At 40.3% G+C, this 27,589-nt stretch overlaps 1 long non-coding RNA gene across 1 annotated transcript; it reads right to left on the bottom strand.

Moving 5' to 3' along the window:
- Window positions 1–10,737: 10,737 nt before the first annotated feature.
- LOC139080508 (uncharacterized) lies at window positions 10,738–23,347 on the bottom strand. Its single transcript, XR_011535065.1, has 3 exons — window positions 23,239–23,347; window positions 12,641–14,572; window positions 10,738–11,854 (listed from the first exon to the last, which is right to left on the bottom strand). It is a non-coding gene; the product is annotated as an uncharacterized lncRNA (long non-coding RNA).
- Between the last annotated feature and the right edge of the window lie 4,242 nt (window positions 23,348–27,589).

Raw genomic sequence — 27,589 nt, 5'->3', positions numbered from 1 at the left:
TTTAGTAAATTATCTCATTTTCCATAATGATAAGGAGTTCAACTGTACTTTGCCCCTCTCAGCATTATCTTATTTTTCAGTTAAGTGGTTCTAAATAAAACTATCATAAAAATCCTTTGCCATATTGTGGAACACTTTCAACACCTTCTCTTTCCACCCGACCATATGTTGACCCAGATAAGCTAATCCCCGCATCCAGCAACACGATTGGTCTGAGAGGGATGTTCGTTATCCTCACTTCCACTCTCCTTTGGCACCTTCTCATGGTCCATGCATCCTCCACAGCTTCTCACAATGTACTTCCTACTTACTCTCTTTCATTTTCAGCTGTTTTTCTCCACATATCTCTGAAGTTTTGGGATCCATTTCTGCCAGGGCTTTCATCTTGTGAAGATCAATGAGGTGGAAATCACAGCCATCTGCTTCTTAGCACTCTACTCCCCAAAATAAAATATCTCACACACACTCTTACACATGCTCAAACCCTGGTGTACCACTGCCTTCCAAAAAGCTTGTGTTTATCAAACCCTGAAGACCCCCTGAAAACCCACAGAGATGCTTGCTAAAATCTGAATTTCTGGACTGCACCTCAGTTTACTGGATTAAACCTCTGGGGGACAGGGACCAGGAATCTGTGTTTTACTGTGCTCTCTAATCTGATATTCACTGAAGTGTGAAAACTTCTATAACTTATGAGAATTCTTGTATGAAAGCTCAACTCTGCCTAAGCTGACACTTCAACTCCCTCCTTATCATGCCTTTTTAATAAAAATTCTACTAATCAGGTTTCTAAATTGATGGTAACACTGACACAATCTACACAAATCCACAGAATACAGTGTGGTAGAGATTACAAGAGTCACCATATCTGGAGCTCCTCTCCTTCATAGCTCCCGGCTGCTGGGCTGGGGCCGTGGGACCAGTTCTGGCCGCTGGGCTGTGGACAGGGTTTAGTTGAGTCCTCCGCACTGTACCTTTACCGTGGTGCCTCTGGAGCCATGTCAGCTTGAGTCTCTGATGGCTTGTGGAGCAAAACCCCTGTCAACCTTCAACGGATGTATAGCTTGAGCTGGAAATTAGTGAGGGAGATTTTAAGGTTATCTGTCACTCACTGCAGCATATTCTGTCTTATTTGGACTAATACAACTAAACCCCCTATTTCTTGTTAAGGCATCAGTCTGTCTGACATAACTGAGTGCTTCGTGTTCATTTAAAATTAAGTTATAATAAGAAGTCCCAGTTCTATAAATCTAAGCTTTATTAGAATACTGATGTCCTAAAATCAACTCCTATCTTTATAACTAATTTACTACATTTGAATTTGTGCAAATGCGGTTTTAAAAACTTTCTGTGGGTGAAAGAAGGGTATTAGGAAACTTAATGACTTGGAAAAAGTAAATGAGGTAAAATGAGTCAGCCAGTGGTTGACCTGGAGAAAGAATCCAGAACTTGCTCAGCTAACTCGTTTGACAATTCACTTTTTTCTTATTCAAAGAAACCACTAACCGTGACAGGAAACCTCAAATTTTTCTTACATACAAAATGCATATGTAGCATAATTACCATGTACTATATATATTATAGCGTATGTAATATATATAATATATTACATATATTTTTCTTGCTATCATTTATTGTTGAGTCAGACTCTCTTTTTAATTTCTGATTATCTTACTCAACTCTGGTTGTGGCTCATTTCAGTCATACCTGCTGATATTTTGACTCAGGGCCAGTCTTAAAAATGGTGCCAACACTTCTACCCTCCAAGAGTAAGTAGACCCTTCCTAACCTCCCAGCCCCTCCCTGAGCTCTATAAGACAGAAGAAAGAAGGACCTTGCACCCTTGTGTACCTCTTGACATTAGTTATGTGAAGTCTCCTCTGCAGCTAACAAAAGTATCGGGCAAAAAAAAGTGAGAAGAAGGTAGAGAGAGGTGGCCAAAACTGCTTTGCTCTGCTCTGTTCCTTTTCTCTCTTCCCTTTATTTCTATTTGCCTTCCCTCCTTCTTTTCTATTAACATACTTTTCTAGTTTCTGTTTGTCTTTGTCTTACATGTCTGATCATTTGGCAGGTTAGTTATCTAAAAGTGTTTGGTGTCATAGGCATCTTTCAGAACTCCCTCCTGGGAAAATTGCACAGATGCTAAATTTAGAACCTTAAATTAGCTAAACCCTACAAGAACCAGATATTCTGTCCTCAACTGAAAGTCTCTAGTTCTCTTCTCCTAAACTACTCCTCTGAAATCCATTTGCATCAAAGAATCTGGTCCTGGCATTTCCTTAGAATTTTTCAGTTCCACTTCCTCAGTAACAGGGTCTTGATGTTTACTCAGAAGGCTTTTTCAGGTGTCAGGCTGGGGTGGTACAAACAGTGTGAACTTTGGAATAACCCATGCCTAGATTAAATAGTGGCTTTAGTGCTTACTAGCTATGTGACAATGGAAAACATATGGAATCCCTCAACGGTCCCTTGCCTCATCTCTCCATTGCTTCTCTTTTGCAGACAAGGTAGGACATGGCGTAGCAATATAAAACTAATTTTAGCCTGTGGCTGTACCTAGCACTCTCTTTAGAATGAGTGGGCTATTAGCATTCATGGTCGTCAGCATGAAACCCCTAAGACAACAACAACAACAACAAAAATGAAAAGTAATATTTTTTCTCATAAGCAAGACAGAAATTCATATCATGCACATTATGAATGTGATTAAGAGACTAATCTGATGCCTTCGAAGGATTATTTCTCCTTTTCCTTCTTTTATTTTTTTTTGAGAGATTCCTTTGCATAACTTACTGATTTTCTGTCTTTTCATTTCTCCTCCATATATCACGCAGTACTTACTCTCCATGACTTCTCTCTCATTACTTTAAAATTCCTTTTAAAATAGAAGAAAATCTTCTGATTTCAACATTCTATTCCTCATTCATCAAAGATCTATCAGTTCCTCTAAATTTCCTACCCAACAGGACACAGAAGCTTCTGAACTCACACTCACCTCCTCCTTACACACTTATGTCAACTATTTTTTGCATTGTATACACACAAAGCCCTACTTGATTCTAGTCAGACTAAAATGACTGGCAGAGATATATTATTATTCAATACTCAAAACCAAAAATTTCAAATAAGATGTAAAGTACAAATCTGTTTGTAAATATAAACAAGTCACAAAACCTATAATATGTTCTAAGAAGTCACTTTATAAAGCTCAACTCCAAAAGAAAACTTTGAAGGGAAATATGAATACATTCTCTCTTCCTAACATAAAAGAGTAATTTCTCATGGTTTTAACAGTATCCTACCTTCTTCTTCTACCTATCCTTGTGAGTTTAACACTAATCATTCCAGAATGTCAGAAGGTGGTAACTGCTGTCAATGCAAATAATCCATAACCAATCTGTAAACCAAAATTTGGGGTGAGTTTATTATAAGCCAGGTCTAAGGACTATAGCTTGGGGTCTTCTTTCCCCTAGGAACATGGGGCATCAAAGAAGTCAGTGTACAGAGTGGTTATATACCATCTTGGAAGAAAGAGCATACACCACATATGACAAGAATGTCCCTTTTACAACAGTCTCGAGATTGTTTTACTGGCACAGGAAGTCAGTGGTCACAAGGTGAGCACAGCAGGTCAGTAATTAGTCCTTAGTTTCCAGGAAGAGATGCTTATCTTTAGGGAAATGTCAATAGGGAGGGAAGTTACATCCCTATCTTTAAAGGCATCTTTCTTTTCTGTGGGACATTGTAAATGTTTAAAGCAGATGTACAAGGCATGCTCAACGGGCTACCTCAGGCCCTTTTGGAAAAACAAGGTCAGGCCGAATTAGTTTTAAACCAAATGGCTTCCTCATATACGCCAATATATTCTACCGCTTTTCATTTATTTATCACTACATTTGATATCCCTCCTCTGCAATGGCATTAGGAGAGTTTGTTCTGGGGTTTCTGCTGAGCATGGAAGGGGAGCTTGAGAGCTGTACCCTACAGAAACGGTGTTGAGTTCAGGGTTATGGGGGCGGGGGGAAGAGGAGCAGGGAAAATTACAGCTCCTGAAAAATTGCCGCTTCCTCACCTTGGACCACATTTTCAGGTTATCATAAAGAACAGCAAGTAGGACTTAAGTATGAGAAAGGTGAAGCATTTGTTTGGTTGAAACTTGAGGGCGAGAATAAGACTGGAGGAGGTGCAAATTCAGGCATGAGGTTAGGTCTGTCTTAGACTCCGCTAGAAAGCCAACTCTTCCCCTGCTCTGGGGGTGGGGGGGTGGGGGGGTCATCTGAGTTGTCATCCAGAAATGTCAGAACAATGCAGGAGACTTGGGGGATGGGGGAGGTGAGCATAAACTTCCTTCTCTACTCTTCGTTCTCTGACAGCTATGGTCAGAGTTTGCCTGGTAGCTGTGGACCAGCTCTGAGGCACAGACACTTCCGTCTACACCATGGAGATGCACTATAGGTTTCTGTGAATCCTCCACTTTCAGACTCGCAACGTGGTATGTTCTTCTTGCAAGAGGGCATCCTGGTTGTAGTGAACACTCTAAAGCACCACCTAGATACCCCTTCAGGAACGAAGACTTTAGTCGCCCCGCTGTAGAGGGGGCTGTCAGTGGACAGCTCTCAGCTGTTGGCCTCCTTAGGAATTACCTCAGCTAAAAGCACTGCCTCACCCAGGGTTATAGACCCTTCCCAGGATGGCCCACATCCAATGACTAATTGACCTAGCCTCTCACTCAAATGGGACAGGTCTGAGGGTCCATCGGGATTCAGAGCTCTCTGTGGGGCTGACTGGAGCTTTTGTGGAGACTTCCTCACAGCCCAGCGTCCCATTTACCCAGTCCCATCTCCTTCCCTTCCTCTCCTTCCTCAGGTGAGACGCCCGGAGCACTCCTTCGTAAATGTCCTACTCACTCGTCTCCATCTCAGAGTCGGCTTCCTAAGGAACCCAAATCTAAATGGTGATATTTGTTTCACTATACCGAAAACAATAGCACACCCTTTCAGAGTTTTATAGAAAACTCTTAGATGTGGTACAATTTCTTGAGAGACTTCTGATCGTTGACAGTTAATATTGAGCTAACATTATAAAATAAATGATTAAACGGGTAATTATTGTTTACTTTTATTTTGAAAATGATAACCTTGAGGAATCAAAGGCTTAGCAATACAGGAAAGTGAACTCGGAGTCTGAGGGTGTATGTCAGTTGAGCAAGTCTCTCACAGGGCTAAGCAAGATGTCATGTCAGGGACCCACCCTGGTCATTTGCGCCCCAATTCATTGCCAGTAATGTTTAAATGTCTTAGTTGTTGCTTAGTCTAACTCCTGTCTCCTCCTCCACTAGCAGGGGAGTGGAAAAATACACATTAGCAAACTTCCTTCGAATAAAACAACACCTCCCAGCTGTCCCCAGCCCCCCAACAAAGACAAAAGAAAAAACCTCCCAACCCACAGGAGCCTGTGTTTGCATAGGAAAGGGAGGGGAGGAAGAGAAACTGTGCAATTACTGGGCAGTGGAGGTAACCTTCAGGGGAGAACAGTTGGTGTGCACCACACAGAGAAATAGAATGAGCTCAACTCCTTTACCCCCAACAGAGAAAGTGAGAGAGGGAAGGGCAGGGCAAGAGGTGGAATTTGGAAAAAGAAAAGATCTGGGGAAAGTATGCAATAGCAGGAACCTCCTGATATATAAAGATCTCAATCTTGGTAAAAATTGGCTACAATTCCTGTATAACACTTTTGATAAAGTTCTGTAGTCTCCTGAAGGAAGTGTGACCACAAGCATGTCAAATAACAAATTAAAAAATAAAAAGCAAGAGAGAAGGTGCTGATCTATTTTTTTAAGTTTATTCTCTTGCTGATTCGTTTCCCCAGAAAGCAACTGTTTAAAATTGAGAAATAGCTACAACTCTTCTGTAAGACACTCTGGGGAAAGAAAAAGAAAAGAAAGGAAAACGTACACAATATGACAAAAAAGCCTGTGCAATGTTAGATTAAATTGGAAATGGTCACGCCACGAGTAGAAGGACCTGCAACTAAGATATACAACTATGTACCGGGGGGATTTGGGGAGATAAAGCAGAAAAAATAAAAAATAAAAAAAATTAATTGGAAATGGTTTGGTCTCTCAACAAAGGGGAAAAGAAACATAGGAGGAAATAAAAGAATAAATTAGAGAGAAAAAAATAAAATTCTCATAATACACAGGAAAAATTAAGCTACTTAAGAGAACTTATTAAAAGCATGTATGTCAGCATGTTACTTTGGAAAGAAGTGGAAAACGCTGTCTTTTGAGTGTTCTCTATTTGATATGATCTTGCATAGAATTTTCAGGGCATGAGTCAAACAACTAGTAGAAGCATCTGCTGGTAGTGGTTATCATCAGCCACACCCCCTCCTGTGGCCTCCTTGACCTATGACCACCCCCATTTCCTTCTCTGACTGAGAGGCGCAGGGTGTTAATACATAGGGGAATCCATTAAGAAGCTTCTAGAATATGTTCTCTACCCATAGCAATTCAACAAAAATGTGCAGATTACAAATTTTGTATATCGTGTGGCTACAAATTCAAATGCAGTCCTTAAGGTACTTATATTTGATCTGAAATGACTAAAAGCAGAATTTTCTTTCTAAGAGAATCAACTCACTGAGTTTGGATGAAATATTTTATATGTATGCTAATCTCTTTATTAGTATTTTATTCAGTAAACCAATTCAGATTTCAAGTCCCACGTGAGTAAATAGATAAATGCTAAGCATTAAATGGCAACATAGGATACTTATCCTCACCTTCTAGATCAGTTTTTGCATAAAGTCCACTCACTGAAGGAGTTGCCAACAAGTGCTTTGTGCAAACACTTTGTGTATTTTCCTGTCCTTATACCAATTGTCTATTTTGAAATGGAAGTCTTTAAAAGGTGTGGTGGTTTTAAAAATATATCCACAAATTCTTCGTTTCTCCTCTCATGAGGTGGAGCTTAATTCTTCTCTCCTTGAGTGTGGGCTGGATCTGGTTACTTCTAGCCAGTAGAATTTGACAGAAATGATGAAATGTCACTTCTTCCTTATTTTTTATTTATTTTTTAAAATTGTGGTGAAATATACATAACACCATATTGACCATTTTAGCCATTTTTCAGTGTACAGTTCAGCCTTGTGAGAGACCCCAAACTGGAATTACCCAGCTAAGCGGCTCCCAGATTCCTGACTCATAGAAACTGTGAGTGTGATTTTTTAGCATATGCTTCAGTTCAGTGACATTCACATTGCTGTGCAACCATCACCACCATTCACCTCCAGAAATGTTTGTATCATTATTTTATTTAATACTCATCCCAAACTGAACCTCTGTACCATTAAACAATTCCCCATTCACCCTTGCCCTCAGCCTCTAGCAGCCACCATTCTACTTTCTTTCTCTATGAGTTTGATTATTCCAGGTCCCTCATAGAAGTGGAATCATACAGTATTTGTCCTTTTGAGACGGGCTTATTTTGCTTAGCGTAATATCCTCGAGGTTCATCCATGTTGTAGCATGTGTCAGAATTCCTTTTTTTTTCCTAAGACTGAATAATATTCCATTGTATGTATATACTACATCTCATTTATCCATTCATCCAGCAGTGAACACTTGGGCTGCTTCCATTTTTTGGCTGTTGTTAATAATGCTGATAAGAACATGGGTGTATAAGTCTCTGCTTTCAATTCTTTGGGGTATATACCTACGAGTGGAATTGCTGGATCATATGGTAATTCAATACTTAATTGTTTGATGAACTTCCATAGCAGCTGCACCATTTTACATTCCCACCAGCAGCGCACAAGGGTTCCAATTTCTCAACACCCTCACCAACACTTGTTACTTTCTGGGTTTTTAAAATAACATCCATCTTAACGGGTGTGAGATGAGATGTCATTCCTGAGACTAGGTTATAAAAAGACTGTGGCTTTTGGGGCTGGCCCCATGGCCGAGTGGTTAAGTTCGCGAGCTCTGTTGCAGGCAGCCCAGTGTTTCGTCGGTTCGAATCCTGGGCGCGGACATGGCACTGCTCATCAGACCACGCTGAGGCAGCGTCCCACATGCCACAACTAGAAGGACCCACAACGAAGAATATACAACTATGTACTGGGGGGCTTTGGGGAGAAAAAGGAAAAAAATAAAATCTTTAAAAAAAATAAAAAAAAAAAGACTGTGGCTTTTGTCTTGGGGGTGTGCAGTTCTCTATCTCTGTCTCTCTCTCTCATCACTCACACCGGGGAAAATCATCTGCTGTCTCGTGGGGAAGCCCTGGGGAGAAGGAAGCAGGCTGCCATGTTATGAGCACCCTCAGGCAGCCTGTGGAGTGGTCCATACAGTGAAGAAATGAGGCCCCCTTCAACAGCCTGTGAGTGAGCTTGGCAGGGGGTGTCCCCCAGTCAGCCTTGAGATGACTGCAGCCTGTGAGAGACCCCAACCTAGAATCACCCCACTAAGCTGTTCCTGGATTCCTGAACCATAGAAACTGTGAGATAACCAGTGTTTGCTGTTTTAAGCCACTAAGTCTGAGGTAATTTTTTATGCAGCAACAAATAACTATTAAGGCAGTAAGAATTTAATTACCAGTTTAGTCAATAGTTCCACAAATATTTACTGAGCAGTTATGCTGGGCACCGTTCTCGGCATTGGGGATACCACAGAGAACAGAGGAAACAGTTCTGTTCTCATGGAGCTCATATCCTAATGTACCGTGTAACTTTCCTCTTATCTCTGAGTGTTTGTCTGAGCCAGGTTCAGCTTCAGACAGTAATGACTCCAGCACATTTAAGCAGAAAGGGATTACACATGGAATTGGGTCTACAAAATCATTGCAAAGGCTGGAGGAGCAGACTCTGGCTGAGCTTTCAGAGCTAACCACAAGACCAACACCACAGAACTAGCACCGTGAGGAAACTGTCTCCTCAGTTACCATCAGGAATCCAGAGGATCCGGGAGCTGCTGCCCTGCTTCAGGTTCCGAGACTGCACTGCTTTTGCTGTGCTCCAACCACAAAAGAGATGCCCTCACTCTGCCTCTCTGCTACTCCTGCCTCAGAAAAATCAAATGCCCCCATGAAGCAGCAGAAACACAGCATCTGTGTCTTCTACCTTCCACGTATTGTGTGTGTGTGGCTGCTCGGTGGGGGCTGGGTACATGTGGAACCCAAGCTGTACACGAGATGGGAGATAACGGTCTCCTCTTGACTAGTCTCTGGAGTAAGTCCCACTCGAAGAAGTGGGATGGGGGCAGAGTGAGCCAAGCTACAAGATCTCCTACACTATGACTGACAGGGGTTGACAAATAGGCGTGGGTGAGAATGCTGCTGCAAAAGAAGCAGCAGGAGAGATCCACTGTGTTGGTCACCATCATGTGAAGAGAACTCAAAATGGGGAGCTAAGATATATTGAGTAGCTACTGTGTGGCTGGTACTAGACTATGAATTTTGTATTGTTATTTTATTTAATACTCACAACAACCCTGCAAGATAGGTACTATTACCCCATTTTCAGATGGGGAAACAGGCTCAGCCAGATTAAATCACCTGGGCAAGGTCCCACAATAGAGAGAGGTGAAAAAAACATTTTGAACCACGCATTTCCTTCAAAGCCCAGGAAAAGAGACACTGCATTCTTGGTGCCACACAACATAATGATAGTTGGTAAGACTGTTTGTTGGTGTTATTTTGGTCGCTGTTGTGGACTGAATGTTTGAATCCCCCAAAATCCATATGTTGAAGCCCTAACCTCCAATGTGATTGTTTTTGGAGATAGGGCCTTTACAGAAGTAATTAGGATGAAATGAGGGGGGCCATTGAATGAAGGGGGTCAAAGGCACAAACTTCCACTTATAAGATAAACAAGTGCTGGGTGATGCACAGCATGGCGACTGCAGTTAACACTGCTGTATGGTATATTTGAAAGCTGTTAAGACAGTAGATCCTAAGGGTTCTCATCACAAGGGAAGTAACGTGTTTTTTGTATCTATAGGAGATGATGGATGTTAACTAAGCTTATTGTGGTAATCATTGCACAATATATGTAAGTTGAGACATTATGCTGTACACCTTAAACTTATACAGTGCTGTATGTCAACTATATCTCAATAAAACTGGAAAAAAAGATTAAATGAGGTCATAAGGTTAGGGCCCTGATCTGACAGCACGTGTACTTATAAGAAGATACTAGAAAGCGCTCTCTTGAGCGCATGCTCTCTCTCTCTCTCTCTGTCACTTTCTCTCTCTCTCTCCTGAGAAAAGGCCATGTGAGGCCGTAGTGAGAAGGCAACCCTCTACAAGCCAGGAAGAGAGCCCTTACCAGACATCGATTCTGCCAGAACCTTGATCTTGAATTCTAGCCTCCACAACTGTGAGAAAATAAATTTCTGTTGTTTAAGCCCCCCGATCTATGATTATCTTTTAAGACAGCCTGAGCAGACTAATATAGTCCCATAGGTATTATTTGTAAAAATTAGAAGAATAAAAGCATGAACTCCTTAGCCATGTTTGAATCCCAGCTCCACTACCTACTGGCTCGGTGACCTTAGGCAAGTTCCCTCTGTGCCTATCAGGGAAAAATAATAGACCTACTCACAGCATTATTATAAAGATTAAATGAGTTAATATTTGTAAAGCACAGTGCCTGGATCATAGCAAATGCTATGTAAGTGTGTGACACATAAGAAATGGCTAAGTCACATTCTATTGGTCAGGAAAACAGGAGCCACCTAAGTAGTTTGACTAAGAAGTTTATTACTGGGAACTAAAGACTTAACACAACTTCCGAAGATACAGAAACAGTAGAAGGCATGGATCACAAAGAATCTCCCACCAATCCTTCAGCACTGACGCAGGTGATTCTCAGAGTACAACCAAAAACCACAGACGAACACCCACACCAGGTGTCTGCATCTGCAGATGGCCACTGGCTTCTGGGGAAGAAGTTCCCGGCTTATCTTCTGTCCACCAGGGCCTCTCAGGTGCTGCCCAGTGCACCGGGGAGACTGGAAAGTGTGGGTTTCAGGCTGTCCGCAGCCCCTGGGAGAGCTCAGGAAGGCTGGGCTGGCATCAGGGATGAATTGATTGGGTTTCCCTTGCAACTGATTAGAAGTAGGAGGTTTTACTTAACTTCTATTCATCTTCACATGTGCTTTGCCACCAATTGTTATTCAAACGTTGGAAGAGACCTTCTGTCCATAGCTATACTATCAATTCCTTGATGCAAGGAAGAAGGTTATACTTCTTTTACCTTCCCTTTTTGCCTCAATAAAATTTCGGGCACATAACACACTATGGCTCCTCAAGAAATTTGTATTTATTGAAAAAAATTAATAAAAACCTTTATAACAAAAAGGACTAGGGGCAATACAATTCAAGCAACAAAAAAGCAGCCTGAAATTATTTTAGATGAGATTTGCATTTTTAAAAGTCTGCTTTTATTTTTTCCAGTAATAGTGGAATTTATTATTAGAATGCAGTTATTTAAAAAAAAAAAAAACAAACTACGCACGGCATGTCATAAAGACACAGGAGCCAGCCTGATGGTGCATCCAAAGGCCAGATCCAGGACAATTTGAGCACCAAAATAATTGTGTTAATAAATTATAAGCCAAGGGGGAAAATAGTAATCTGTGAGTCCATACTGACAATAATGCCCAATAACCAATAATAAACAGATAAATAACTGGGGATAAAGGAGGACAGTTGCTGAAGGCACCCATATCAATGTGAAGGGCGTGCTGGAGCTGGACTCTCACAGTAAAGCCTGGGTCAGGCCAGAAGCATCAGTGGATGATCAGTCTAGGTATTTTGAGGAAGAGCTTGGTGTCTTCCTTGAGATTGCTTATTAGCTGCAAGAGGGAAGAAAACAGCAATTATACAGTGGAAAATTGGACAACACTTGACTGGGGTGACCTAAATCAACATTACCAATGAAGAACAGACGAATATCATGTGCCTCCAGAAGTGACACCTTGAGAAGGGTAGGTCACCTATGTAGTATTTTGGCCAAGAATTGCATCTAATAATGAGGAAACACTAGCCACACCCAAAGTGAGGAATAGTCTATTAAAAAAAAGGGGGGGGGCAAGGGAACTCTATTTTTCACAAACATCAAGAAAAGCTATAGAAATGTTCTAGATCAAAGGAGACTAAAGAGACATGACAACCAAATGCAATACCTGACCCTCGACTGAACTGACCCTAGACTGGATGGGAAAAAAATTCTATAAAAGACATTATTGATTTAACTAACAAAATTGGACTACTGATACCAGTGATAGGTTAGATCAGATAAAAGCATTATATGGTGTTAACTGATGGACACCTGTGCTCCTGGCAAAAGTATAAATGCAAAGTGATGGTTTGGAAAGGGCTGCCCCTATCAGCTTTGAGGGCAAGGCTCCTGTCTGACCTCTCTTATCTTCAGGGCCCAGCACACTGCTCATTGTAGAGCAGGTGCTCAGTGGATTTTACTGTGTGTGGATGAGTGGATAGATAACCAGGGGATAACATGTCTCTCAGAGCCCTTCCACCCCTGGCCAAGCTCTGAGCAGTGCTATGGCTTCTAGGTTGCATGACCGCCTCCGTAAATTCATTCTCGTACACCTAGAACAAGGGGAATTGGCTTGTCTCACCTCTTTCCTTCTGGTTCTTCCAATGGCTCTTCCACTTGATAGGGCCTTGCGCTAGAGATTTTAGGTCATTCACAACTGGAACACTTTTCCACATGTTTAAGTCAACAGACCTAATTCATCAATATAATTCACATATATATTTCTTTATTTTTAGGTCTTCCTCCTTCTAAGGAATGATATTTGACCCTGAATTAAAAAATTATGTTTGGTCCTAAATAATGCAAGCAAAACAAAATAGTTAAATAATGATTTAGTCCAGGTACTTTGAGAGACAGATGCTGAGAAGAGATTAAATGTGTAAGAGATTTATTGGGGAAAACATCTGTGAGGGAAAATGGGGATGGAGGAGGAGGAGGCAGGAAGAGCCATCAGACCATAAGGCAGGTCTGATACCCATGAAGGAGAGAGGCAAGGAGGGAAGGAGAGGAGAAAGGAGGGAGGAAAGAAAGAAGGAAGAAGGGAATGGAGGAAAGCCACTGACTACCGTGTGGTTCTAAGAAAGTTTCATCAAGGTCAAAAGGGAGTCTTCGAGCCAAAGACACCCATTAGAGGAGGCCCTGTCTCCCAGGAATGGGCCTCTGTGGTATTCCTGCCATGCTCAGTCAGGGGCTGGGAGCAGCCAGGTGGTTGGAAGCGTGGCCTTGCAACTAGGGCTGGAGGTCGATTATGCTTCCTGCAGTAGGAGATCTGGGAGGCATATTCTCAGGGCTGCAACAGATAATAATTTGCATAATTTAGGCTGAGCTACCCCCTGATTTTACCTGAAACAGTGGTATGATCCAAGGCAAGTTTGGGATTCAGGCCTTAATCATCCACCTGGACCCTGGTCTCAGTTCCACTGAACTCTGAAGAGAGAGTTGTAGTCAGAGCATGCTAGATGAAGATTGAGAAAAGGCATCCATGTCTTGCTGAAAATGTTAAGCTACAGCTCTGCAGCAAAAATAACTTCTGCTTTCATTTCAAAAGAGAGTAGGCATATGACTTTCCTTCTGCCTCAGAAAGACACTGATGTAAGATGTTGGATGTTGGATGACTGTTTGACTCCTCAAAGCTAGTGGCTGTTACTCCAAAGCCTTACTTTATTTTTATAGACTGATTTATAGACCAAGAAAGCTTCAAATTTGCCCTTGCTGCCAAATGAGAAGGTCACCTTATGGTGGGCCATCTTCACCCCCATGCCCTAGGCCTGCTAGACTATCTCCTCCTAGGAACACTGAGGCCTTCAGTCACACTGACATCAACTAGACAAAGAAAGTTGGCTTTTGCCCCATAAGGTGACGGTTTAGGAAGCTAGTGTTCTCCAGAGGGCTTCTTTGCAGAGCCCCCTCTGCCAAATCCCTCATTTGGGGAACACTGTAAAAATGTCAGGATAGATAATGCTAGGATCTAGTGCAGACAAGCACAGTCCTTGGAGGTGACGAAATCTGGGCTTGAACCTGAGCTCTACCACACTGCTGTCAGCAAAGACAGGTGACTGGTGGATGTCCAAATCCCGGGCCGTTGGAAAAGCTCCAGAAAGAAAGGGAGGTCCAGGAGTAGCTATTGGATGCTTAGTCACACAACAGTGACATTCAGAGGGGCAGTTCACTCACCAGGGCTAGACGGAATTGAGGAAATGGAGGAGAATCCAGTTTGCAGGGGGTGGGGGCAGTGTAGTGCAGGGAGAAAAGTGGCCGTCAAGTTTCTGACCTACCAAAGCAGAAGGGAAGGACTCAGGTGCACAAGTATAAATGAGTAATCACTTTCCTGAAAATACTGGAGTGCAGGGATCAGATGCTACCAGAAGTTACAGCCTGCTCCAACATTGGGCTGATGATCTGCTGACCTCGGTTTCCTCATCCACCACATGCAGGGGATCGGAATTATTCCAGGGTCTGAGCTGGAACTTTGCTACTTTTCAGACAGAGGCTAAGCAGCCCTAGACGCAAACTCCTACAGTGCAGAATTAGAAAGACCATAACGTTGAGAAGCTAGAAGTATAACGTTATGTGTTCACACTTTAAGATTATCATTTCTGTGATAGCACTACATGATAGAAATAAAAATTTCACAAACAAATTGAACATCAATTTACTCAAAATATAAGAGATTTTTAAAAGAAAGAACACACTGAGGACTCCATTATCAACAAGGGACTAAAATAGGGTATGGAATCACTGCAAATTGGCCTGGACCCACGTGTCATCAATACCACTGAGAAATTCTCAGGTTTCCTTACTTTTTGACAACATGATGAGAGGGGACAGTCTTTTCAGATTAATGACACACTGGCTGCCAGCACCGCACACAACCAAGAGCTAAGTTAGTGCTATGTCGAGGTAGATGTTGCATATTTAGAAGAAAGCATAGATCAGAAGAAGAAAATAGAATTAGAGAGGAGGGTTCTGCTATTTTCTTATTCCTTTACAGGTACTTGAGCCTCTATTTGGTAAATTTCATAGTTAGAGGCATTTCCAGATTATTTCTTTAAAAGTATCTAATTCTCTCTTCAGTAATATTCATAGGGAGAAGAGCGTCTAGTCTTAGAAATCTATGGTAAGTTTAATGATCTTTATTTTTCTTTGAGTTTTTTCCCAAAATATGGATCACGAGGTGTATAATGTAGCAATCCTCTAATTCTTGTAAAAGGAAAGAATAAGGCTTTATTTTTAACTTACCCTTAACTTAAATACATAGGGAAATTAGTACATTTTACAGCTAAGACTAAGTCTAGAGAATTCAGGACTTAAGAGAAATTACACTGCCCCTGTGTTCCATACTTTTTACCCTTTCTCCTACCATGTAAAAAAATTAATTATGGAGGAATAATCTGGTTAAAATAAGTTATAGAGCGGAGTGTTGATGGGGAAAGAAAACAGAGAAGGGAAGGAGGCTTTGAGAGATGAGTGAGAAAGAAAAGCAGCCACGGCTTTAGCACAGAGATTGTGAGCCCACATTACACACTATTTTATTTACATGTGTCTATTATTGCCTACAGCACTGTTTCAGTAACAGCTTACTATGCTACATCCCTCTCCCTAACTCACCACCTTCAAGAGTCCAATGCTCGGTGTCTGTGATAGTTTAATTTGGGCTTCACAGTGTTCAGGTGATCATTTTGGTATGATTTACCCAAATCAGCTCTGTGCACAACCTTTTCTTCCCTAATAAATCTGCCTGTTTCCAAGGCTACCTCTTACTGTCACCAACCACCAGTCTTGCTGATAGTTAAGACAATGAATTGTTTTTAATGAGGTAGGGATCAAGAAAGCCTGTTCCTAGGGCTGACCTGGTGGCATACTGGTTAAGTTTGCCCACTCTGCTTCAGTGGCCTGGGGTTCAAAGGTTTGGATCCTGGGCGTGGACCTACATACTGCTCATCAAGCCATGCTGAGGCAGCATCCCACATACAAAAGAGAGGAAGACTGGTATACATGTTAGCTCAGGACCAATCTTCCTCACCAAAAAAACCCACCCTGTTTCTAGCTGTGTTATCTTACACAAACCATTTAATCTGTGTGATTCAGATTCTTCAATATTAAAATGAAGAAGTGGGACTAGGTATGTTTGTCTAGATATTTAAAAGTTACCCTTTTAATTAACAAAAATTAATTTTATTTAATTAATTTTAATTAATACTTGTTAACAAAGCAAGCATTTGTTACAGGTTGATATTTCCATTTGGAGCTAGGCTAATGAAAATAATTCATAACTGTAGGTACATTAAAAGATTTAATAACTGCTACTTCTGCAGAGAGAAGTAAAATATATTTATTAGAAGTGGATATTTCCATTTTGGAGTAGGCTGATGAGGATACTTAACCATTGTGGACTCATTTAGGTTCAATTCAGAGTCAATGTATTTTGATCCTACTCTGCCATTAGTCACTTTTGTTATTTATACAAGTTGTTTATGAAACGCATATCTATAATCAGCCAACCTTTTCAGATCATTGTCTTTTAATAGGTAAGCTTTTTATAAAATTTAGGAAAATTATTGCAAAGTGTTTAATAATGATTAAGGCTCTTTTTTAGTTACTATATCTTAACTGTGACAAGAGAAATATAAAATATTAAGCGAGAATTAATTTAGATATACTATCTGAATTATTTTTATTTAGATCATATTTATGAATTAAGAAGCTAAGTCAAGATAAACTTTCAGACAGCTAAAAAAGCAAAGATAGAAAATATGACTAAGAAATTAAGAGGCATGTAGGATTAATCCAAGAGGACTAATTAAATTCCAGGAAGAGAGAAGAGGTAAAAGAGAGAAGAGAAAAAAAAGAAATGAGAGGTAGTAGCCAAAGAAATAACAGAGAAAATCTCCCCAAGCTAAGATTGATAGGGCCATCATGTGCCAACAAAATAAATTTTAACAAGACTGATACTTAGCCACACCCTCCTGAAATTTTACAGGAATGACAAAGAGCTCTTAGGAGCTTCCTGACATAGACAAAACAAAACAAACATTGGGTCAGAAGGCATAGAATCCATGCTTTCAAAGTTCTGAGACAGTGACTTTTGTATTCCAATTTTTATTGTACTTATCATATGTATTTCAGTTCTTGGGTCCATCTTCTCCTAAGCTTGTCACTTGTAAAACACCTATATTTTCTCATACGTATATCTTCTCAGCCGAAAAGTTGGAGTGGCTTTTAAATTTATTAACTTCCTGGCCAAGAAGATTCTTTAAACATAAAAACATACACATTAAAACAAGGAGCTAGGTATTGATTACATAAAAGCACGTGACTGTATTTTTCTTCATTTCCCAAAACTTTGACTGACAGTCAGAATTTGAATATATTTCTTAAAAATTCATTCTTTTTATTGGTATAAACCATTCCAAATTGGCAAGATAAAGAAGACATACAGGCTCACTTTGTGCTAATTATGGGCTTTAAACAAAGTCCCTAGGCCCTACTGCACACATAAAGCTCAGGCAACAACAAAATGCAAGTGTTTAATGTCTTAAGTAACCTATTTTTTACTAAAATTGAGGATGAAGCTCAATAGTAAAGTAAAGGACATCCTCGGGGGGTGCGAGGGAGGGAAGCCAGGAAGGAAGGAACGAAGGAGAGAGAGAGAGAAAGCGAAAAACAAAAAAATAAGGATAAGAAAGCATGAGTCCAGAGAAGTATGCACTAAAGCAGCCGCTATCTTGAACGCATCTGCTCATTTCTGTAGGTAAGGAGGACAGCAGCTACAGCAGAGGGCCCACACAAGGTGGAAAGTCAGGTCAGAGACCCCACATAAAGTCAAAACCCTGACAGAAGACCCCACAGTGGATGAACTAGAAAATGATCCATCTCTAGATAAAGAATACACATATGCTAAAAATTTATTTGTTGTTTTCTTGAAATTCAAATTTAACTAGTGTCCTGTATTTTTATGTGTTAAATATGCGAAGCCTACCCCTCGAGTAAGACAGTAATAGAACTTGTCTCTTTTAAAGATTTTATTTTTTCCTTTTTCTCCCCAAAGCCCCCCAGTACATAGTTATATATTCTTCATTGTGGGTCCTTCTAGTTGTGGCATGTGGCATGCTGCCTCAGCGTGGCTCGCCAAGCAGTGCCATTGCCGCAACTAGGATTTGAACCAACTAAACACTGGGCCGCCTGCAGCGGAGCGCCTGAACTTAACCGCTTGACCACGGGGCGAGCCCCTAGAACTTGCCTCTTTTAGCAGTGGCTCTGGCTGGAGGCAGGTAGGTGGAAAAGTTTCCCTGAGAATTCCTAACAAGCAGGTCCTCTTACAGTTTTCGGGTACAAATTCATGCTACTTATGTGCCCCGAGGCACCTAGAAGAAACAAAGGAAAATCTATTCTGGAGGAACCCAACTTAAACACAGGCTTCAAAGAATAAGGTGATAAAATTTACAGCGAACATTAACTTACACTCAGAAAACAGAAAACACATGAGGACACAAGCCACCATGAGTGAGAGTCAGCAGAAATAATAAATAATAGAATCAGACTTGCAAAGACTAAAGGTGTTTAACTTTCCAGATTTGGAATGTAAAATAAGTAAGCTTAATTTGCTTAAATAAATAAAAGAGGGTATCAGATGTATGACTATGAAACAAGAGACCTAAAAACTAACCAGACATTAAAAATAAAAGTACTATACAGGACTTCTAGAATTTTTTTCTTTTCTTTCTTTCTTTTTTTTGCTGACGAAGATTCTCCCTTAGCTAACATCTGCTGCCAATCTTCTTTTTGTATGTGAGCTGCCACCACAGCATGGCCACTGACAGACAAGTGGTGTAGGTCCACACCTAGGAACTGAACCTGAGTTGCCAAAGCAGAGTGCACTGAACTTAACCACAAGGCCATCAGGGCTGGCCTTAGAAACGAAAATTTTGATAAATAAACTTAGAGATATAGTAGATTGGCTATGCAATAATTACAGTTAAAGAGAGATAATGGGATAGAAAATGTGAGAGGGAGATTAAGAGACATGGCATTAGAATAATATGCATGTAATTGGAGTTCCAGAAGGAAGTAAGAAAGAGAATAGGGGAAGAAAATACTTAAAGATATAATGGCTAAGAATTTCCCAGAATTTAAGAAAGACTCAAATAATCAGATTTAAGAAGAAAGTCAAGAAGAAATAAAAAGAAAGGAGGCGAAAACAGATACCTTCCTTTCCTGGATTTTCCTTCCTTTCTGAGCACCCCAGAATACTGTACCATCTGTTGAAATACAGATTTAAGATTTTTTGGCAACAGCTAATATGATCCCTAAACACCACTAACTGTTAGTTTCACATAGTAAATCTAGCCTAAGTTTTGCATTTTAGTCCATATTTATTTTAAGCTGATTTTGGTTAATGATTATCTAAAAAGGTTTTTAAAGGAAGTATATCTTCCCAATTATGTAAAAATTATATATATGGACTTAGATGGCAAATAAATACATTTTAGTACAAGGCAAGTTCCTTTGTCAGTACTTACCCAGATAAGGAGAAGAATATGTGTTTCTCTTCACCTGTTGACTATAATGTTCATGTAAAGATTAGGAATAGTAATTTTATATTTTAGGCGTCTGCTCTTTCATCAAGGGAAAATTATTTTCCACTTGCAACCCATGGGCAACAATAATAGGGATAATGACAATGTTTGATGAAGATGATGATAGGTAACATTTATTGAATTACAGTGGTAAGCACTAGAACAGGAGTCAGCCAGCTTTTCTTTAAAAGGGTCAGATGGCAAATATGTTAGACTTTGGAAGCCATAAGGTCTTTGTCTCAACTACTCAACTCTGCTGCTGTAGCACGAAAGCAGCTAAAGACAATAGGTAAAGGAATGAGCATGGCCGTGTTCCAATAAAACTTTATTTACAAAAACAGGCGGCCAGGGTCAGGACTCGGCCTGCGGGCTGTACTTTGCTGGCTGTGGACTGTACACTGAGGATATTTGAATTCCAATGAATTACCCAATTGTAGCTAGGTTTTGTAATTCTTTCTCTTGCTTTAAATAGTATTATTCTTTAAAATACGTAATAAATTAATATAAGAATAAAGATATATTAGATTTTAGTATTCAAAAAACTTCATTCTCATATGTGTGTTTGCTAAAGCCCTGTAACAACATTTTCTATTTGAACAATAATAATTGGTATCTACTCTTTAGCAATAGTGTTAACTTCTGCTTTATAATAAATCACTCCCAGAATGAGGTGACTTAAAGCAGAGTTGCATTGTTCCCTCACAACTCTGTGCATCAGCAATTTGGGTCTGTCTCCTCCACGTGGGGTCAGCTGTACTGGCCCACTCTATGTATACGGGCCTCACTTGAAGCGGCTGGATTAGCTGGGATGGCTGGGTCCTCCCTCCACAGGCTCTTTCCTCTTCTAGGAGACTAGCCTAGTCTTTTTCTGAGTAACAGTGGGTAGAGTCCTCAACAGCAAGAGAGGACAAACCCTTCTGTACAATCGTCAAGCCTTTGCTTGCATTGTATTTGCTAATATCTCATTGGCCAAAGCAAAGCACGTGGTCAAGTCCAGCTTTAAGGAGTGCCGCAAATAGACTCCGCCTCCTGATGGGAGGAGCTGCAAAGTCGCCGTGCAAAGGGGCATGCATACAATAGAAAGAAGCAACAGCTGCTTTTTGCTGTCAACAAGGTGGGGGAGTAGCTACCAAACTGAGAGGTAGAGGAAACTAAGCAGGAGCAGCTCAAAGAACAGGTTTGGGGGCTGAGTGGGCTTCATTCATTCATTACTAAACCTTTATTGAAGACCCAGATAGTTAGCCTGCAGAGCTCACACTCTGCTCCTGGGATGTCCTTGGGATCTCGTAAGCATGCTGTCTCACTCCAGCTCCATTTTATTGTCAGTTAGGGCATATAAATTAGTTTACTCTAGTCCAGGCAAACTGTTAGGTACAAGTTGTGTATAAAGGAGAAGAATAAGCGTGTGTTGCTTAAAGCCCTTTGACTCGTGTTCCCACACAGAGCTGTCATTTTAATTGTTTCCAGTTTCCATTCTAGTTCACTTATTTCCACTGCCAGGCCAAGAGCAGGCCCGTTTATTTAGTTAGTTTACATCTATACCCTGACTTCTGCTAAGAAGATTTAAAGCAGCTGCTAAATTTCTTTTTCTCAGTTCCCTTGGGTACTTAGGAAGCACATTCCTTTCCATCTGAGCCCTAAGTGTGGCCTTCTAGTCCAAGTAGAAAATGCATTCTTGATAGCCAGATAACCCCTACCCAGTTTGACACTGATCTTTCAGAATGTTCTTAACTCCAGTTCCCTTTTCCTGGGAATACAGAGCCAGGCTTCTCTCCCCTGTGCTGTGCCTGCTCTAAAGCCCTCACGTCCACGCAGAAAGCACGGTTTCCATAAAAGCTTAAAGTACTTTTGATTCTTCTCAACTTTCACCAGCCCATCGCAGTGACACAAGGCTCATACTCTGATTTTCTTAGAAACCATTGTCTTCTGCATTAAACATTATCATATGCCTACTACCCAATTACCAGGATATACTCCCAAATCTGCAGTAATTTTCAAATAGAATTTGCAAAGTCTACAGCTCTCCTTTTTAAGAATTTTGTTATTCTCAATAAATATCAACATTTTTAGCAAAAAATTTTCTAAACATATGACCTTCTTTACATTTTTGCTGTTCTGTGACAAAAATACACACTAAATTAAAAAAAATACATAACTACAAAAAATACTAAAAAATAAAGCCTAAATTGACCTATTTTTATTCTTTCTCAAGTCTTAGTCCTGATATAGTCATTCATTTTTAAAAGTTTCCACGCTTGCTATTTCTGATAGAAAAAAAATGGATTTACAAAATAGAGTAGAGCTTGGCCACAGTTGAGACACACCGTTAATATGGGAAGGGAGTTACAGGGTGACTCCTAAAGCAAAGAAAAATGCTCTTTTGAGAAAACACAGAGTAGGAAGATTGTATCACAATCTATTTTTTTTTCTATCTACCTCTTCCTACTTTTGACTTTATCACAATCCTAGAGTTGTAGACAAAAATCTAGGAGCATACTACTCTTAGGTTTTGCGTATTTGTCTAATAAGCTATTCATTTTCAAAGTGGACTATAATTTCGGGACTGCATGGACTTTTCAAGATTTCAGTAAGCAGTAATTATACTGCTGCAAGTTGTTGGTCAAGAGCAGTCCCTTTTGCTTAAGCTCATCGAAGAAAAATTTGAAACCCAAACAGCTAAACCTAAGTAAGATTCTGTTTTAGCTAAATTTGAGGGAGAACATGATGGATGGTCACAAAGTACTTCTCAACAGATGTGCTTTGGCGAATTTCCTGGTGGGTCACCAGCAGGCCATAGGGGTGGGTGACCTCTGGTTTGCTCAACTGGGCTCCCCTGGGAGTTGGCTCCCTGTTTTTTTTTTTTTGGAAAAGCTTTGAGTGCTGAAGAAGACAAAGGGAGGAACAGGTCCCTGGTCACTGTTGTCATCTCTGTTCACCAGGCTCCTGCCCAAGCTCACCACGGCTGCTGCTGGCAGCACCACAGCCTTCTGGAGCTCCTGTTCTGATGACGCAGGGAAGCTACGTTTGGTAGGAACTGGTTCTCCTGGCTTTCTGGGATCTGAATGAGCCCTAAGTCCCTGGAGGGGGCTTGGCATAGAGTTTGTTTCTAGGTTATAGTGAGTTACAGAGAACTCACTGGGACCGATTCAAGTCACGGTGAAGGCAAGGGAAGGGTGAGGAAGGATATGTGTTAGCAGGAGTGAGGCTGCAGGAGGAGGAAGTGGCCCAAGACTTGAACCCAAGCTTCTCACTGTATTCTCCCTTTTTTCCCTTTACACTGTCTCTCCATCCTTTATTTCTTTTTTCTATCTACCTCTTCTTACTTTTGTTATTAACTACTCACAATTTCGTGTTTCTTTTCCCCATTGTACTTCCTTTAGTATAATCAGTCACATACTTTTTAAAGACCTCTCTCTACTCAGTTTTTGTTCCTCTGATAAATACTGGCACAGAAACAGCAATAATTAAGAAATAAGCGGTATTTCTAAATTCATATATTCTTTTATAGAATACATTTAATTTATATTTTAATTTAGCATATGTAACTAAGAAATTTGACTAAGATATTAGACTTTTAAATTTCTTTTCCTAAAAGTTTACTCACCAAGAGCCTTGTGTCGATTGTCAGTGAGACATCGGAAGGCTGGTTCCAGGGAGGCGGTCATTGTTGTCTGGCTATCCTGCTGGCATCGCAATCTCTTTAGTGAGAACTCTCTATTTGCGTAACTTTTGGAGGAGGTGGCCGCTTTCCTTTATGGGAACAAAAGGCTGTAGGCTGGGGAAGGAGCAGAGACGGCGGGCGTGGAGCCTATGCTTGAGGATTGGACAGTCAGACGCTCTTTGAAACTTTGAATTTTGAATCAGTGAAGCACTGTTATGAAAACAGTTACAAGTTGACAAAACGTTGTCACTGCTGCATGAATTTTGCTGGGAACTTGTGTCCTGACCCTTGAGAGCAAATTGGTTCCTGTTCTTTGTCCAAGCTGGGGGACCCAGCTTTCCAGCAATTCTCTAAGCTTTTCCAATAACTTCCACTTTGCTTAATATAGTCAGAGCTGGTTTTTGTTGTTTGCAACAAAAAAATCCTAGCTAAAATGCAAATTGCTACTTCTGATTCCATTACCAAAAACAAAGTATCTCCAGGTCATATTGCCAAAAATGCTCTAGGTATGCCAATTCCACAGTGCTTTCTGAAGTGGTGGAGTGGATCATTAATCGCTCCTGATACTTAGGGAAATATTTAATATTTCTAAATCAATTTTCATATTTAAAGCAAAAACTTACAAAATTCAGAAAAAAATTAGAAAGAATAAAAACAAAAATGTTCTTACCAGCTAAATGCAACTACCGTGAAAATTATTTGCAAAGTGATCCCAAAATCAAAAAAGCATTAAGCAAATATTCCTGTCAATTTATCTATCCATATCTCTATTTAAACATGAATCAGAAGTTTTTTCACTTTTCTTCTTTGTTACTTGGTCTTTTTCTATTTGTATCCTGTTATGGATGTACCAGATCTTCATTGATGTTGTGGTATGTCAGTTCAGCCACAGACGTTTCTGTGATATTATCTGCTAAAGCATGGTATTTTGTTTGGTTTGTTCATTTTGCAGGAAAATAAAGCCGTGAGTATGTTCAGGCCATATTGTCTTTTACATCTCATTCATAGTGGATGATAAACACCTAAACTGCCCAATGTGATATGAAGCTTTTGAAGCTAAACAGTCTTGGATTCAAATTCTAGTTCCTCACTTTTACTAGCTTTGTGATCTGAGGCATATTATGTGATCTTTATGCTCCTTAGATTCCCTATTTGCACAAAGAGGATGAGAATATCTACCTTCAAGGTCAATGTGAAGATTAAAGATATGAACAATGCCTAGCATAATGACGAAGCTATCCATTGTGTGTCGAACCTCTACTATCCATGTCTCATCTGTATTCAGTAGGCATAAACTGTAGGCAATATAGTTATAAAAGAAAGATCAGCAGTCAACCCCATAGTTTTTCTCCCCTTACCTGTTGCTTTAAATCAGTAATTAACTTGTTTTCTAAGCACCTCTTTGAGACCAAAGAAAGCTATGAACCCTCTCTCCAGAAAACAAAAATCACAGCACAAGCCCAATTTTTGCATAAAATTTAATGGGATTCTGAGACATCTTAAAGCCACTCCATGGACTTCATATTAAGAACTCCTGCTTTAAATCAGGTAGCTTCCTTTTAAGTTGCTTGTGTGAAAGACAGTGTTCACAAATACCCATGTATAACCATACAGTTGGGATGGGGCTATAGAAATAGTTCTGGCCAGAGCACTACGAGGGGAAGGACATACGACACTTTCAGTTCAAGGCGATAATGGGCAGGTGTCAGTTCTCTTTTCTCTCTCCCATCAGTGGTGCTGGAAGTAAAGGACTTTAAGATGGCAGAGTTGTAAAATGTAAGCATCCCAGGTCCCAGAATTGTAGGAGAGCCACCGAGAGAGCCACCTGACTCACACTAGATTATGCTGTGATGGAGAAATAAACTTTTGTCATGCTACTTCACTGGGAAGTCAAGTCACCTGCTGAGGCAGCTAATGTGGCTTAACCTACCTAATACATCTCCTCTATTGACATATAACCTCATTTGACTTGGATTAATCTGCACCATGTCCATGTTAAATCAAATCTGTATATTAATAATTACAGGAATATTCCTTTTTCTAGAAAGATACTTTGTGATGCAAGAAAGAACGAAAGCCAGATAGGGAACCAATATTTTAAAAGGAAATAATTCAGTTCTACCACACAGTTGCGTACCACCTGGCCAGCAGACAACACTAATCTAAGTCTGAAGCCCTGCCAATGGAGTCATATGTCCCTACTGGGTTGGGCTGCAAGGACATGCACCTGCAAGGACATGCACCTGCCTGTATGTGCCAAGGGTACTCCCTGCTGCAATGAGTTTAATGCAGTGCCCTAAAGCACATAATACAGGCCAAAGGTGAGCTTAAAATAATATTCCTACAGACGTCATCTCAAAATGGTAATGAAGCTTGATTAATTAGGAAATATTGGACATCTACATGAGTGCAATTATCATAATATTTCCTTAAACACTGCATGAAAAACTGGGTACCTGGTAATTTTATCCTAAATTGGATTAAACTATAGCCCTCATGACTGCCTTGACCTGTCTTCCAAGAATTCAAACTGAATAAAATACCTGCATATGCATGTTTGGAAGGTTTTGCAGAAGTGGATCCTATGAGGTTTTGAGGGAACGTTAAAGTCAGTCAGAAGAGAATGTTGACAGGGATACTGACTGCTAGCTGCAGGATCCAGAGAAATCCTACTTTAACAAGAAATAATTGCAGAAAGTATTAGAAACCTCTAGAGTTCTACACCACACTCTTACTTACAAGCAAAGTTTGCTTTAGCAAAGACTCCTAAATGGTGCAATCTCTCTAATATTTAGGAGGACAAAAAGGCCTCTGAGAAACCACTTGTAGGCTTTGATTCAAAGACAGATAATAATAAAGTAATAATATTAATAATAATAATAGCAGTGATGAACTTCCTTTTTTGTAGAAATGTTGCTAGTTTATGTAGTTCCTAATATTATGAAAAAAAAAACAAAACCATTCATTCACAAGAAAAGAGTAACTGGGGCCAGCCCTGATGGCCTAGGGGTTAAAGTTTGGTACACTCTGCTTCAGTGGCCCGGGTTTGATCCCAGGCACAGAACCACACCACTCATCTGTCAGTCGCCAGGCTGTGGCAGCAGCTCACATAGAAGAACCGGAAGGACCTACAACTAGACTATGCAACTAAGTACTGGGGCTTTGGAGAGGGAAAAAAATTAAAAAGAGAGAGGAAGATTGGCAACAGATGTTAGCTCAGGGTGAATCTTTCTCAGCAATAAAAACCCCAAAAAACAAAGAGTAACTTGATAAAAAGTAGATAAAATTATAAACATTTTTCAAAATAAGAATTGGCTTTTCTATTTAAAAAAAGTTGCTTACCATTCTTTTCAGCTTTTGCACTGTTTTGCAAAAAAGAAGCTTGCAGAGGAAAGTCTGCATTACAAACTGATCTAGATAAACCAGGGATCTGAACAGGTGAGGCCTGAGCAACTATTCTGAGCTTAGCGTATTGTAGCACTTTAACTCCCGGGCCGGTGGAGTTGCCTCCTATGTTATGTTGGATAACTGGTGCTTCTGTTTTGGGGTAACTTCCTGGCACAACAGAGTGCTTCCCTTTTCAATCCAGCCTGCTCTATTGTAATATTACCAGGTTTCAAAAGAAAAGTAAAGGCTAAAATGGGCATCCACAAGCAATATTCCATCAGTGTAAAATTTTAATCTGTGAGTAAATGAGCATACATACAAGTAGACAATGCCATGCAAGTTACATTGAATATTGTGGTTTTGTGAGTAGGGATTGGCTGGTATCTTTGGGTCACCTGTGCTGTATGTCTGATTATCTATTTCACAAGACCTATAGTGTTACGATTCTGATGGTAGTTTAAGTTATGTGGATAATAATTCCTCACATAGTGTTTTTTAAAATTGTGGTAAAATATACATAATTCTACCATTTAAACCTTTTGTGTGTGTGTGAGGAATGTTCACCCTGAGCTAACATCTGTTGCCAATCTTCCTCTCTCTTTTTTTTTCCCCTCCCCAAAGCCGAATACTCAGTTGTATATTCTAGTTGTAAGTCCTTGTAGTTCTATGTTAGCTGCTGCCACAACATGGCTACTGACAGACAAGTGGTGTGGTTTCAGACCTGGGAACCGAACCTGGGCGGCAGAAGTGGAGTGCGCTGAACTTTAAACCCTAGGCCATCTGGGCTGGCTCAGAATTTCCATCCTTTACAAGGCTGAATAATATTCCATTGTATTATATATACCATATCTTATCTGTTTATCTGTCAATAGACAGATTGCTTCCACCTTTTGGCTATTGTGAATAA

The sequence above is a fragment of the Equus przewalskii genome, chromosome 30 (genome assembly GCF_037783145.1).
Source record: "Equus przewalskii isolate Varuska chromosome 30, EquPr2, whole genome shotgun sequence".
Taxonomy (NCBI): Eukaryota; Metazoa; Chordata; class Mammalia; order Perissodactyla; family Equidae; genus Equus; species Equus przewalskii.
Note: the sequence above shows the minus strand (reverse complement) of the source record. Positions and strands in the feature narration are given on the sequence as shown.